Source organism: Salmo salar, chromosome ssa22 (assembly GCF_905237065.1).
Source record: "Salmo salar chromosome ssa22, Ssal_v3.1, whole genome shotgun sequence".
Taxonomy (NCBI): domain Eukaryota; kingdom Metazoa; phylum Chordata; class Actinopteri; order Salmoniformes; family Salmonidae; genus Salmo; species Salmo salar.
Genome location: NC_059463.1, coordinates 4,786,763 through 4,804,044, shown reverse-complemented (window position 1 = coordinate 4,804,044; position 17,282 = coordinate 4,786,763).

Below are 17,282 nucleotides of genomic sequence, written 5' to 3'. Positions count from 1 at the left end.
GTGATTAGTAGGCAACCTCATACAAACGCTGTGTCTTTCTTGAAACGTATATTTTATAGAGCATCATTTCCACCACCTGTCCTCCTTTATTAGTGGCTCTATTAAATCACATCCGCTTTAGCCGACATCTGCATAGTGGTTGGGTGTCGGAGGTGGAACTGCGTTATAGCTAGTTGTCAAATCCACAAGCCGCTCCTGCCGTTAAAGAGGACATTGTTGGCTGCACTGCGTTGCATTAAGAGAAATCCCATGCAGCCTTGTTTACAAGTTCTGCACCTCGATTAGGATGAAAAAAAATCCTCATTATTTCCTTTAATGATTTTTCATTTTGAGCGTAACTATTTATTATATAGCGTACATTTTATCGTTCTGAATTTCTAACAGGAGTGGGGCGGGTGTGGCTTCATGACTATGATCGCAAGAGCAGCTGCTCACCGATTTGAAGGCTCCAATGCAGTTAAACATCGAACACCACCAAAACATCCGCTGTGTGGTTGTCTGCTATCGCCGGTTAACGCTTGATCCGAGGTCTAACTTCGATTTATATTCATACTTGAATGTCATGATTTACGGTTTCAGGCATACAAATAACGATAGCGACAGAATTATGTAGGCTATAGAAGATTGAGAATATGTTTTCAGATTAGGACATTTGGATTTGAAATGTAGGCCAATCACCATTACAGGTCACTCAGAGTGCAATGCCTACATAAAGCGGAGGAAAGAAACTTAAATTGTTCCTAGCAAGGGAGAAATTGTGTAGTTATTGGGTGGATTAACAGTAGACAGTGTGTCTGGGGTGCTCAACTGATATAAATATATATATATAAAATATATAAACATTTTAAAACGTATTTCCTGCAATTCTACACAGTTTGACTACTTATTATGCCTCTCTTGAGGGGTATTTGAGTAGTATTTTGAAAACACAGTATAAGTGGAAGGATAAGTGGAAGAATAAGTCATCACCATCATTAATTAATGTATTTCAAGGCAAATATTTTAAGAAGACAACATTTGAAGACTGATTTGTATTATAGTTGGAGTTTGACTACCTTATGTCCAGTCCGCTTTTTAAAAAATATAGTAATTGAGTGTAAACATATCATGGACAAGGACTGACACTTGTCAGTGACAGAAGTATAGACGACATGGTACTGTTTTGGTTCCTTCGTTTTAGCCTGCCAGGGGTGCCGGGTCAGTGCCAGTGGCGTATTCCTCTGGCTAACCGCCCCTCTCCATATTCAGAACGTCAGAGTGGAGGAGGCGGTGCATGCGAACAGAGCCGGACTATCGTCCCCCAACCCCACCAATATTTTTACAATATTTTGTAGGAAAACCGCTAACTTTCTGCATTTCACATTTTTTTGCAATAGGGCAGAGAGAAAAATGTGCTGTTTTATAATGCTATTCTACAAATTTCGAAATTGAGAATTGTTTTTGCAGTTTTTAAGGAAATTTCCTGCAAATCTACACATTTTGCCATTGATTATGAAGTGTCCATATGCTATCTGGGGCCCCCCGACCTCCAGGGGACCCCAAACCCACAAATATATACAATAATTGTGTATATATTTTCGCCTATGGTTAATAGTATGTTATACCCATCAGAAAAGTGTTTTAACTCAACCCCCTTGTGCTCCCTCCATTCCTCAGTGCACTTGCTGTGTTGCTGCAGGTTGTAACTCTACACTAGATATTTAATCCAACATGTCTTTATCAATCTTTGACCAGTGTAGTTGGTAAAATGCTACGTCATTTTTTCATTCGAGATGACCACTTTGTCAACATAAGCATTCTTTTTTTCAAAATGAATTAATATGAATATAAGAAAAAAACATGCAACATGCATCATCATCATCATCATCATCAGAAAACAGTGCAATGCGGACACCATATAACAGTGCTGTCAGAAAGTATTCATACCAGAGCATGTGAGCAGAGTTCAGCGGTTGCAAAGCCTGCTCATCGCAGTCCTTGCACACCGCTCCGGCGCTCCATGTGCTTTTCTACTACATTCCTACAATCCGCTCTGTGCTCACAAGGGAAAAAAAACTGCCGCTCCAAATTCGCTCTATACATTAAAATCACAATTTAACCAACACCCATCTATATTTGTGACTACCTGGACTTAACAATAGTTTTTTAAGTATTTAAACCAAATCATATGGATTTGAATGAAAAGTATTTGAACAAACATGGAAAGGTGAATGTAAGAAGCGAACATATGTCATAGTAAATATGTCATACCATGTCATACTAAAAAGCATATAAACACTAAATATGTCAGGAGCCAGACAGGGAGCCTGAGAAGGAACGGAAATGAATTATTTAGGCTATATTATTTCTATTATTTCAAGGTCTAAAATAAATACAATGTGAAGCATTTGCTAGTGCGACACATTATGCTCGTAGGGACATAAAGCGCTCAGCATTTAAACACCATTTTGTTGTATTAAATCATTATAGTCTATAAATTGCACATATAGCCTGTGACTTACTTAGAATTAAATACAAATGAAACGAAAAATGACTTATTAGTGCCTTTGATACATTTTTAGAATACATTTTTAGAAATAATGAGTTTGGCCAGTCTGTGCCTTCAGGCTCTTGCAATGGTGCCTGGAGAGCCGGCCAGCAGCGGATAATATGCCTCAGAGTTTTTACAATTACATTTTTATAGGTAGGCCAATAGGTTTTTAGGGAAAATAACCCAATCAAAACGGAAAGTGGGAATATGCCAATGTTACACAATCGAGATGTGGAAAGCTCTTAGAGACTCCAATCTGTAATCGCTGTCAAAGGTGATTCTAACATGTATTGACTCAGGGTTGTGAATACTTATGTAAATTCTATATTTCTGTATTTCTTGTTCAATATATTTGCAAAAATGTAAAAAAAATATATTTTGCCTTTGTCATTATGGTGTATTGTGTGTGTGTAGATGGGTGAGAGAGAGAAAATATATTCAATCCATTTTGGATTGAGACTACAAATGCTTGCGGTGACGGGCTCGTGAAGCTCGTGAAGTGAGTGCTACTGGAGCGAAATTAGAGCGGGCGAGAAGGCCGACGCTCCAGCCTTTGGGAATCTCGCTCCACGCTCCAGTAAAAATGGGCAAGCTCCGCTCCAGCACATACTCTGATTCATATACCTTGATTTATTCCATATTGTGTTGTGTTATGTAGGTCTACAATCTTGTCCCTGACATCCTTGGAGAGCTCTTTGGTCTTGGCCATGGTGGAGAGTTTGGAATCTGATTGATTGATTGCTTCTGTGGACAGGTGTCTTTTATACAGGTAACAAGCTGAGATTAGGAGCACTCCCTTTAAGAGTGTGCTCCTAATCTCAGCTCGTTACCTGTATAAAAGACACCTGGGAGCCAGAAAGTTTTCTGATTGAGAGGGGGTTAAATACTTATTTCACTCATTAAAATGCAAATCAATTTATAACATTTTTGACATGCATTTTTCAGATTTTTTTTTGGTGTTATTCTGTCTCTCACTGTTCAAATAAACCTACCATTAAAATTATAGACTGATCATTTCTTTGTCAGTGGGCAAACGTACAAATCAGCAGCGGATCAAATACTTTTTTCCCCTCACTGTAGATAATAATAAAGGACTTGTCAGTGCAAACTTAATACACTCCTGTCACCCATTACAAAAAATCTGTACTGCTGTTGAACTGCTGAACATTGGAAATCTCCCAATTCAGTATGTTTCATATCATCATCACAGTTGAAACCGGGATTCATCCATGAAGAGCACACTTCTCCAGTGTGCCTATCAAGGCACAAGGCGAGACTCAAATGCAGACACAGGAGGCAGATGGTTGGAGTCTTACAATGTTTATTAATCCAAAGGGGTAGGCAAGCGAATGGTCGTGGACAGGCAAAAGGGTCAAAACCAGATCAGAGTCCAGGAGGTACAGAGTGGCAGACAGGCTCGTGGTCAAGGCAGGCAGAATGGTCAGGCAGGCGGATAAAAAGTCCAGAAACAGGCAAGGGTAAACACCGGGAGGACTAGAAAAAGGAGAATACAAAAAGCAGGAGAATGGGAAAAACGCTAGTTGACTTGGAAACATACAAGACGAACTGACGCAGAGAGACAGGGATAAATTCACTGGGGAAACAAGCGACACCTGGAGGGGGTGGAGACAATAATGAGGAAAGGTGAAACTGATCAGGGTGTGACAGTGCCAGTGGCCATCAGAGGTGAGCATTTTCCCAATAAAGTCAGTTACGATGCTAAACTGCAGTCAGGTCAAGACCCTGGTGAGGATGAAGAGCATGAAGATGAGTTTCCCTGAGACTGATTCTGACAGTTTGTGAAATAATTATTTGGTTTTGCAAACCCACAGTTTCATCAGCTGTCCGGGTGGCTGGTCTCAGACGATTCCTAAGGTGAAGAAGCCGAATGTAGAGGTCCTGGGCTGGCATGATTACACATGGTCTGCGGTTGTGCGGCCTGTTGCACGTACTGCCAAATTCTCTAAAATGACGTTGGAGGCGGCATATGGTAGAAAAATGTACATTACATTCTTTGGCAACAGCTCTGGTGGACATACCTGAAGTCAGCATGCCATATGCACGCTCTCTCAAAACTTCACATCTGTGGCATTGTGTTGCGTGACAAAACTGCACATTTTATAGTGGCCTTTTATTGTCCCCAGCACAAGGTGCACCTGTGTAATGATCATGCTGTTTAATCAGCTTCTTGACATGCCACACCTGTCAGGTGGAGGTGAAAAAAAAAATGTATGAAATGTATGCACTCTGGATAAGAGCGTCTGGTAAAATTACTAAATGACTAAATTATCTTGGCAAAGGATAAAAGCTTACTAACAGGGATGTAAACAAATTTGTGCACAAAATTTGAGAGAGCTTTTTGTGCATATGGAACATTTCTGGGATCTTTCATTTCAGCTCATGGGACCAACACTTTACATGTTGCGTTTATATTTTTGTTCAGTGTACAGTACGAGTCAAAAGTTTGGAAAAGGGTTTTTCTTTATTTTTTATATTTTCTACATTGTAGAATAATAGTGAAGACATCAAAACTATAAAATAAGCCATATGGAATCATGTAGTAAGCAAAATAAGTTTTAAACAAATCAAAATATATTTTATATATGAGATTCATCAAAGTAGCCACCTTTTGCATTGATGACAGCTTTGCACACTCTTGGCATTCTCTCAACCAGCTTCATGAAATAGTCACCTGGAATGCACTTCAATTATTAACAGGTGTGCCTTGTTAAAAGTTAACTTGTGGAATTTATTTCTTAATGCGTTTGAGCCAATCCATTGTGTTGTGACAAGGGTAGGGGTGGTATACACAAGATATCCCTATTTGGTAAAAGACCATGTCCAAATTATGGCAAGAACAGCTCAAATAAGCAAAGAGAAACGACAGTCCATCCATACTTTACGACATGAAGGCCAGTCAATTTATAACATTTCAAAAACTTTACAATTTTCTTATAGTGCAGTCGCAAAAACCATCAAGCGCTATGATGAAACTGGCTTTCATGAGGACCGCCACAGAATAGAAAGACCCAGAGTTACCTCTGCTGCAAAGGATAAGTTCATTAGAGTTAACTGCACCTCAGATTGCAGGCCAAATAAATGCTTCAAAGAGTTCAAGTAACAGACACATCAAAATCAACTGTTCATCAACTGCTCCATGAAGCATGGAGGAGGAGGTGTGATGGTGTGGGGGTGCTTTGCTGGTGACACTGTCAGTGATTTATTTAGTATTCAAGGCACACTTAACCAGCATGGCTACCACAGCATTCTGCAGCGATACGCCATCCCATCTGGTTTGCTCTTAGTGGGACTGTCATTTATTTTTCAACAGGGCAATGACCCAAAACATGCCTCCAAGCTGTGTACGGGCTATTGGACCAAAAAGGAGAGTGATGGAGTGCTGCATCAGATGACCTGGCCTCCACAATCACCCAACCTCAACCTAATTGAGAATTTTTGGGGATTAGTTGGACTGCAGAGTGAAGGAAAAGCAGCCAACAAGTGCTCAGCATATGTGGGAACTCCTTCAAGACTGTTGGAAATGCATTCCTCATGAAGCTGGTTGAGAGAATGCCAAGAGTGTGCAAAGCTGTCATCAAGGCAAAGCGTAGCTACTTTGAAGAGTCTATATATTTTCATTTGTTTACCACTTTTTTGTTTCTACATGATTCCATTTGTGTTATTTCATAGTTTTGATGTCTTCACTAATATTCTACAATGTAGAATAAAGGTTAAATAAAGGTAAAATATATATATATTTTTTAATTGTAGAAAATTGTCAAAATAAAGAAAAACCCTTGAATTAGTAGGTGTGTCCAAACTTTTGACTGGTACTGTGTATCAAATTCGACAACATCCGGTGAAATCGGAAAATACAAGTGTCATACATGATTCTTTAGATTAGAATCTTGGTAATCGAACCACGTTGTCCGATTTACAATAGGCTTTACTGGCGAAAGCATAGCATTCGATTATCTGAGGACAGCGCCCCACAACCACATATGTTTTCAAACCAGCATAGGCATCACAAAATCACAAATAGCGATAAAATAAATTAATTACCTTCGAAGATCTTCCTCTGTTTGCAATCCCAAGGGTCCCATCTACACAATGAATGGTCGTTTTGTTCAATAAAGTCCTTCTTTATATCCCAAAAAGTCCGTTCAGTAGGCATCATTGAGTTCAGAAATCCACCTGTTTAACATGCAGACAAAAAAGTCCCAAAAGTTACAGGTAAAGTTCGTCCAAACAAGTCAAACGGCGTTTGTAATTAATCCTCAGGTAGTTTAATATCTAAATAATAATATTTCATACGGAGACTAGTATGTTCAATTGGAAAGGAAAATAACGAAGAGCGTGCCCTTGTTCAGTGCGCAGAGACTACTTTTGCCTTAGTGCTCCCCTTGGATAAACTACTAGTCCTCGTTGGTTTTTCAAAAAACAAGCCTGAAACCATGTATAAAGACTGTTGACATCTAGTGGAAGCCATAGGAACTGCAATCTGGGAAGCGGAAGTCTTAGTTTTCAATAGCTTCACATTTGAAGTGGCTGGGAGCTGAAAAAAATTATAACTCCGGATGCATTTTCCTCGGGTTTTTGCCTGCCATATCAGTTCTGTCGTACTCACAGACATTTTCTTAACAGTTTTAGAAACTTCAGAGTGTCTTCTATCCAATTCTACCAATTCATGCATATCCTAGCTTCTGGGCCTGAGTAACAGGCAGTTTACTTTGGGTATGTCAAACAGGCGGAAATTCAGGAAACTAGACCATGCGCTAAAAAGTTAATTAACTTGTTATACCTAGCATGATTTAAGTGGCGAGAACACAGGTACAGTATACTTTTTGTATTTAAAACATATAACCCTGTGTTTATACTGAAGGCTACAATAGCTGAATTGATTAGTCTATACATTTATGTATAAATAAAGAAGTCTTTCCACCGTCATTGTGGCCGTCTCTTTTCTCAAAAAGAGAGGACAGAAGATTAAAATTGTTGTAAAAAATAAACATAGAATTTGAGTCCTTATTGTCAATTACAAGGCATGGTCTGAAGAGTCTGGCCCTCACATGAACACACCACTATGTTTAGCAGTCTGTTCTCCAACTGACCTTCACTCTTTATTTTCTTATAACAATCAGAGGCAGTGCATAGAAAGACTGGGATGTATATGAACACACACACACACACACACACACACACACACCAAAAGCATACACACAGTTACCTATGATTTGCTTGAAATACTTGCTGTGTGTCATAACATTAGTCACAGTTTGACACATAGTAGTGCACAAATAATTTGAAGAACCTCGTAAATAACATTATAATGCCACACAAAGAGAACAAGCTGGAGTCTAACTAAAGGCTTGAGAAAAAGTGAGGGGAATTTTCATGCATATATTTCACTCATATGTGCTCTACAAACAAACAGTATATCCATCATACGTGGCAAACAAACTCCTGACACTGAGGGATTCACCTCTTAGCGGTGTTTCTCATATAACTTAGTTTTCCTTTTCCTTTCTGTGTCCATTAATACTAGGCATTTTACATTGAAGTGAAATGATAGGGTTAGGTACAGCATCTAAACCAGAGGAAGTGTTGCTAAGTTGACTCAATGGTCTGCTTTCTGCACATTTATACAAGTTCTTAGTCATCTAACATCTCTGACGTTTTCTCATTTAAAGTTCCCAGTCAGTCACAGCTATAATTAGACATTGTGTTAAATACTTAACAGCTCTCCAGAAAGCTGTTTCAGTTTTATTTTCTACTTTTGTTTTGAGGTTTGGCTTTTAGGGGTAGGGTTAAGGTAGGTAATGGGGACTGGGGAGGGGTCGGGACACATCATTAGAGAGTTGGATTTCTACAGAAAATATCTGTTTGATGTGAACAGTTATTGGTAATCATAAAAACCATCAACGAGAAAATGTCGAGTTCCACCCAAATTCAGAGCAACTTAATGCTTCTTCTTATTGCTTTTTGGAAACTTGGCAGTGGACGTTAGATCTAGTCTTTATCATATGCTTGAAGCCCCATCTATGTATGCAATGCAGGATAATCAGGTTACAAAGGGTAGATTAGGGATTTTTCAATATGCCACTCATTTAATCTATCCTGACTCCCAAACTAACTAAAAAGTGATGCCAGTCTGTCTGTCTGTATGCTTGGCCTTGCTTCTGCACCTTCCGTGCTGCATGCACCAAATGGCTTTAACTGTCTTTTGAATTGGCTCCCCGATGTAATTATGACATTAGGAATAGCAGTTGGAATCATAATTGATTCCCACTGAACTGATGGAATCATAATGGGAATCAATGGAAGATCTCTCTCTCTCTCTCTCATGTATTTCCCTTAACATTCCTCGGCCTACCAAATCCTCTCCTAACCCGGACGACGCTGGGCCAATTGTGCGCCGCCTCATGGGTCTCCCAGTCATGTGACACAGCCTGAGGTCTGTAGTGATGCCTCAAGCACTGCGACGTGGTGCCTTAGACCGCTGTGCCACTGGGGATGCCCCCGCAAATTGATAATTCTTAGGGCTAGGCCCCTTTTTTCTCAATTTCTGCCTTAATGATGTGCCCAAAGTAAACTGCCTGTTGCTCAGGCCCTGAAGCCAGGATATGCATATAATTGGTACCATTGGAAAGAAAACACTTTGAAGTTTGTAGAAATGTTAAAATAATGTGGGAGAATATAACACAGGAGATATGGTAGGAGAAAATCCAAAGAAGAACCAACCAGAATATTTATTTTTGAGAGACCATCCTCTTACAATGGCAAGTATAAGGTCATATTGAAAATGAGCTCCCTGGATGCAATTCCTATGGCTTCCACAGGGTGTCAGCAGTCTATGTTCAAGGTTCCAGGCTTGTAACTTCAAAAACAAATAAGAAATATCAGTTTTAGTACAGGGACACAGTCTTGGAAATTCGTGTTGGCGCACGCCATGAAGACAGGACACACCTGCTAAAATCAGTTTCCCATTGAAAATACTTATTTCCATAAGAAATATTATAGTTTCATTACATTTTAGGGTATCTGCGGAGTGAATAGAAACGTATTTTGACTTGTTGAAAGAAAGTTTAGGTGTAGATTTTCGGATTCCTTTCTCTGCATGTTGAACGAGTGGATTACTGAAATCGATGGTGCCAACTAAACAGACATTTTGGGATATAAAGAAGGATTTTATCTAACAAAACGACACTAGATGTTATAGCTGGGACCCTTTGGGTGTCAAATCAGAGTAAGATTTCCATAAAGTAAGTGAATATTTAAATCGCTATCTGTGAATTTATGAAACCTGTGCAGGTGGAAAAATATTTTGATGTGGGGTGACGTCCTCAAACAATCGCATGGCATGTTTTCGCTGTAATAGCTACTGTAAATCGGACAGTCCAGTTAGATTAACAAGAATTTAAGCTTTCAGCCAATATAAGACACTTATATGTACCTAAATGTTTAATATCCATCATTTTTATGATGATTTATTTGAAGTTGTCCTGCTAGCGGGACGCTTAGCCCTAAAAGGTTTTAAACAATCTCCTCAGACACCACTAAACCAATGTCTCTGAAACTTGGTTTGCAGCATCTATAGACCAAGATCTTTTTGTGTTCCATAAATGAAGTTGATATATTAAATGCCAATGCGGCCCGGGTTAAAATCCCACCATTGTCACTTTCAGATAGACATCTCTAGACAGTGAGGGATTGTTGGTTTTGTATCTGAACCTAATTTTATGAAATAAAGCATTATATTTGAAAAAGTGAAAAGGGCTCAGGTCGTTGCTGCTTGCAAATATTTTTAGGGTTCCAAGCCCGTTTCGCCCTTTCTGTCCTTATTATAGGAATTAATTTTTTATCTTTGGAGAGCTATAGCTCAGAAAAGGCAAGACTGACAGAGACCAGAGGATATGAGCCAAGTGGAGCTGGAGTGAAGCGAGTAGCGGAGCATGCGCAATTTGTCCGGCTCTGGTGCTTCTCAGCCATGAGCTCTGGTCATACTTTTCCTAGCATTTTTCATTTCCTTCATCACTGTTCTTTTAATTAGACCTATTCTGTTGTTTTTATTTAGCCTACCCAACCTCGAATGTGCAGAGATGTTGATATGAGTCGACCAAGAAATAGGTCACACAGCCTGTGTAATTGATAGAAAGACAAAGAATGAGCCCACGCAGCAGCACCGGAGAGGTTTAGATGTTTAAATAGTCTATTGTTAAAAAAGAGGAGTGCAAGTTTGTAACAGTGATAAAGTTGTCTATTAACTGTCAAATGAAGTATCTGATCATTAATAGATTACAGAAAAAGCTAGTTGTTTTTTAACACAGCGGCCGCATATCACCAGATATGTCCTTGTTTACCATGTTGAAATGTTGAAGCTTCTTACGATAGCCTACTTCAATATCAACTGTTACATGGGGTGGTTGTTCAATTATATTTTTTAACAAAAAATGAATACATTTGGAGTAGCAAGTTTTTTTTTCCTGTGAGCGCTGAATAATTTTTTTGCGTGATGAGTGGGATTTCCAACCGGTCAACTCTGCTGACATACTCTAACAGAGACCAAACTTGATGGTATGGTTAAGTTGGTGGGCAATTATATCTGATTACACATGGTGCAACTTGGCCAAATGTGGGCGCTTGACCTAGAGTCTCGAAATTCCTTTCTACCCATGGAACAAATTTGCCTCTAGGACCGTTGATGCACGCATGATGGTAAGTTGCTTTGGATAAAACTCACAAGCATTTTGCTACAGCTGCAATAACATCTGCTAAACATGCGTATGTGACAAATAACATTTGATTTGATTTAAATGGCATCTATTACATTATTATACAGTATGTTATAAGATGTGTAAGTGCAAGAGATTGAGTCAAGATTGGAACCTGTAATTCATTCATACATACATACATACATACATACATACATACATACATACATACATACATACATACATACATACATACATACATACATACATACATACATACATACATACATACATACATACATACATACATACATACAGTCCCTTCAGAAAGTATTTAAACCCCTTGATTTTTTTCCACATTGTGTTGTGTTACAACGTGATTTCGTTGTCTTTTTGTCAACGATCTACAAAAAAATATGAATTAATGTCGAAGTGGTTGAATTTTTTTGGTAAAAAAAAACACAAATATCTTGAATACATAAGTATTCTACCCCCTGAGTCAATACATGTTAGAATCCCCTTTGGCAGCGATTACAGCTGTGAGTCTTTCTGGGTAAGTCTCTAAAAGCTTTGCACACCTGGATTTTACAATATTTAAAAATTATTCAAGCTCTGTCAAGTCGGTTGTTGGTCATGTCTTGCTATACATTTTCAAGCCGATTTAAGTCAAAGCTGTAATTAGACCACTTAAGGACATTCAATGTCATCTTGGTAAGCAACTTCAGTGTATATTTAGCCTTATGTTTTAGGTTATTGTCCTGCTGAAAGGTGAATTTGTCTCCCAGTGTCTGTTGGAAACAGACTGAACAAAATTTTCCTCTGGGATTTATCCTGTGCTATTCCATTTATTTGTATCTTAAAAAACTTCCTAGTCCTTGCCGATGACAAGCATACCCGTAACATGATGCAGCCACCACCATGCTTGAAAATATAAAGAGTGGTACTCAGTGATGTGTTGTGTTGGATTAGCGCAAAATATAACACTTTAAATTCAGGACATAAAGTTAATTTCTTTGCGGTTTCCTTCTACTCCAACAACTTAGTTAGGAAAGACGTCTGTATCTTTGTAGTGAATGGGTGTATTCATACACCATCCAAAGTGTAATTAATATTTTCAACATGCACAAAGGGATATTGAATGTCTTCTTTTTTTGTTATTGTCATCTATCAATAGGTGCCCTTCTTTGCAAGGCATTGACAATTTCCCTGGTCTTTGTAGTTTAATCTGTGCTTGAAATTCACTGCTCGACTGAGGGACCTTACAGATAATTGTATGTGTGGGGTACAGAGATGAGGTAGTCATTCAAAAATCATGTTTGTGTCCTTGCAATTTACTATTTAAATGGTCAAGCAAATTTTTACTCCTGATCTTATTTAAGCTTGCCATAGCAAAGGGGTTGAAATCTTACTAACTTACATTTCAGCTTTTCATTTTTTATTAATTTGTAAAAACTTATTTCTACTTTGATGTCATGGGATATTGTGTGTAGGCCATTGACAAAAAAATATATAATAAAAAAAAAATATTAATTTAAAATTCAGGCTATAACACAACAAAATGTGGAAAAAGTCAAGGGATGTGAATACTACCTGAAGGCACTGTATTCCTCGTGTTACCCTTCAATAATTTGTATATTTTTCTTTCTGCATTGATGGGAAGGGCCCGTAAGTAAGCATTTCACTGTAAGTCTACACCTGTTGTTTACGAAACATGTGACAATTTTATTTAATTTTGACTCATTGTTAGGTACTAACATTGGAAATAACATCATGTGTGTGTGTGTGTGTGTGTGTGTGTGTGTGTGTGTGTGTGTGTGTGTGTGTGTGTGTGTGTGTGTGTGTGTGTGTGTGTGTGTGTGTGTGTGTGTGTGTTTGGTTTCACTAGCCTTGTGCTGTCCAAAAGTCCTCACAAAGATAGTAAAACAAGGACAATTTGGACAAGTGGGGGCATTTTTCTGGTCCCCACAAGGGAAAAGGCTATTTTAGGCTTAGGGGTTAGGTTTAGGGTTAGGGTTGCAATTAGTGTTAGGGGTTAGGTTTAGTAGTTATAGTTAGAACGAGTAAAAAGTTTAAACTTGAAATCACTCACTCACAAAAATAAAAACATTGGAATGATATCATATCTTGGGTTCTAGTTTTTAATTTTCATTTAATCTCTGCAGGTTTTAATTACTGCATTTTACAACAAACCACACCACTAAAATAGACAAACTTCAATAACGTGGATGTGTGGGGTAATTTTGAACGGCTTGTAAACGACACGTACAAAATTATCACAAAATAATATGGAGATACTGAAACTCAGAAATTACGTGTTTCCCTCATGAGTCTACACACAATATCCGATAATGACAAGCGAAAACATGTTTTTCGAAATGTTTATTAATTGACTAAAAATAAAAAAACATACCTTTTTTACATAAGTATTCAGACCCTTTGTTATGAGACTCGAAATTGAGCCAAGTGCATCCTGTTTCCATTGATCATCCTTGAGATGTTTCTACATCTTGATTGGTGTCCACCTGTGGTAAATTCAATTGATTGGACATGATTAGGAAAGGCACACACCTGTCTATACAGACAGATTATTTCACATATAACTCACTGTATCACAATTCCAGTGGGTCATAAGTTTACATACACTAAGTTGACTGTGCCTTTAAAGAGCTTGGAAAATTCCAGAAAATTATGTCATAGCTTTAGAAGCTTCTGATAGGCTAATTGACATCATTTGAGTCAATTGGAGGTGTACCTGTGGATGTATTTCAAGGCCTACCTTCAAACTCAGTGCCTCTTTGCTTGACATCATGGGAAAATCAAAGAAATCAGCCAAGACATCCTTGGGAGCAATTTACAAACGCCTGAAGGTACCACATTCATCTGTACAAACAATAGTAAGCAACTATAAACACCATGGGACCACGCATACCATCATACTGCTCAGGAAGGAGATGCGTTCTGTCTCCTAGAGATGAACATTTTACAATAAGGCTGTAATGTAACAAAATATGGAGCATTTTTCAAATGCATTGTAAATAGAGAAATTCTCCCAAAGCCATGCTGTGCTACGCAGCTAATTCTCCAGTGTTAAATCAACACTGATGGTGTTACATTGAAAACTGGGCCAGTGTCTATACAGGTCCACACTTTTCAGTGTTAAATGAACACTGTGCTTAGTTATGCAATAACATCTCAAAGTTTTTTTAACACTAGAAAGTATATATACACCGAGTTTACATTCCATGACATACACTGACGAGGTGAATCCAGGTGAAAGCTATGATGCCTTATTGATGTCACTTGTTAAATCCACTTCAATCAGTGTAGGATGAAGGGTAGGAGACAGGTTAAAGAATGATTATTAAGCCTTGAAACAATTGAGACATGCATTGTCTGTGTGCCATTCAGAGGGTGAATGGGCAACACAAAATATTTAAGTTCCTTTGAACAGGGTGTGGTAGTAGGTGCCAGGCGCAACAGTTTATTTCAAGAACGGCAAAGCTACTGGGTTTTTCATGCTCAGCAGTTTCCCGTGTGTATCAAAAATGGTCCACAACCCAAAGGACATCCAGTCAATTTGACACAACTGTGTGAAATATTGGAGACAAGATAAACCAGCATCCCTGTGGAAAACATTCAACACCTTGTAGAGTCCATGCCTCGACGAATTGAGGCAAATTAAACTAGAACAACCATTTCATTATCAGGTGCAATAAATACACTGTGACTAACTGATTGGATTAGTTTACAATTTTTTTTGTTATTTGTATTTGTGTAGCATGAGATTAATCAATCAATCAATGTACATACAAAAACACAGATATTAAAAACAATCCTAAAAATGTCTACCAACAGTAGAGCATGCTGGGATATCTAATAGTAATGGGGTTGGTTTTGATGGGAATGGTTTACTCTCCACAGAGTAAAACGAGACAATAACACTCTCACACTCAACACTGGTTATTAACAACAACACTGTGGTTATTTTACACCATTGAGTGTTAATCGAACTCATGAATCAACACAAAAAATGTTGTACAGAAAAATCCACACTAGGTTGCACTGGCCAATTTGCTGTGTAGGTCTAGGCCTACTACTCTTCTGAAAATAAAGAAGAAAAACCTTCCTTCCCCCATTTGCCTAAACCTAAAGCCACAGCATGTGGTCTCTCTAAAAATGTCTGTCGTCGGTTCTTCTCGGGAAGGAGAGCCCAGAACAGCCCTCCACCATAATGGGCCTGTGGGTGTGGCCCCTCGTAGATGGCTTTTGACGGGGCCCCTCACAGCTGGCCGCACCCTTTGCCAGATCCCAAGGGCTCCAGGCTGCCTAACCAGAGACACCACGAGACGAGACGATGCGCCCCCCCTAAACCAAAGCGGTCCTGGCCTGGAGGAGCTGGTGCTACTGCCCGTTGTTGGAGCTATGGAGTATGGCTTGCTCACTGGTGATAATGACACAGATACTAACTACATAAACCCTGAGACTCACTATGACTGAGCTCACTATACAACATGTTAAGGGCAAACAGTTGGAGCAATACAAGGCAAGGCGTAGAATCGCTAATCTTGATCACATAATGAGTAGTTATTTGGGATGCAAGATGATTTGTAGATCAGTAATTCTGTAAAGTCAAAATGCAACATAGCCGATCATAAGCTGATCGTACACATTCTCCATAACTTAATTTGGAAAAGGCATGAATTCTACCGACAAAGCAAACACATCATCTCCTTTTTTCACCCTTATTGTTTCTGCACTTCTGTCAGTTTTAGACTTACTCTTTCGTAGCATTTTAACCTGTTATGGCTAGGGGGCAGTATTTTCACGGCTGGATAAAAAACGTACCCAATTTAATCTGGTTACTACTCCTGCCCAGTAACTAGAATATGCATATAATTATTGGCTTTGGATAGAAAACACTCCAAAGTTTCTAAAACTGTTTGAATGGTGTCTGTGAGTATAACAGAACTCAAATGGCAGGTCAAAACCTGAGAGATTCCTTTACAGGAAGTGGCCTGTCTGACCATTTCTTGAACTTCTTTGCCATCTCTATCTTTTACAAAGGATCTCTGCTCTAACGTGACACTTCCTACGTCTTCCATGGGCGCTCAGAGCCCGGGAAAAAACAGAATGTTGTCATCCCAGCCCCAGGCTAGGGCGATCAAGACTGGGCTTAGTGCCCTGCGGTTGAATATTTAATAAAACGAAAACGACCCTGATTTACCAATTCGGATAGTGTCTGGGACGCACGAACAAAACGCCGCTATTCGGATATAACGATGGATTATTTTGGACCAAACCAACATTTGTTATTGAAGTAGCAGTCCTGGGAGTGCATTCTGACGAAGACAACAAAAGGTAATCAAACTTTTATAATAGTAAATCTGATTTTGGTGAAGGCTAAACTTGCCGGGTGTCTAAATAGCTAGCCCGTGATGGCTGGGCTATGTACTTAGAATATTGCAAAATGTGCTTTCACCAAAAAGCTATTTTAAAATCGGACATATCGAGTGCATAGAGGAGTTCTGTATCTATAATTCTTAAAATAATTGTTATGCTTTTTGTGAACATTTATCGCGAGTAATTGAGTAAATTGTTAGTAAATTCCCCGGAAGTTTGCGGGGGGTATGCTAGTTCTGAACGTCACATGCTAATGTAAAAAGCTGTTTTTTGATGTAAATATGAACTTGATTGAACAAAACATGCATGTATTGTATAACATAATGTCCTAGGTGTGTCATCTGATGAGGATCATCAAAGGTTAGTGCTGCATTTAGCTGTCTTCTGGGTTTTTGTGACATTATATGCTAGCTTGAAAAATGGGTGTCTGATTATTTCTGGCTTGGTACTCTGCTGACATAATCTAATGTTTTGCTTTCGCTGTAAAGCCTTTTTGAAATCGGACAGTGTGGTTAGATAAAGGAGAGTCTTGTCTTTGAAATGCTGTGAAATAGTCATATGTTTGAAAAATTGAAGTTTTTGTATTTTTGAGGAATTTGTAATTCGCGCCACGCCTATCATTGGATATTGGAGCAGGTATT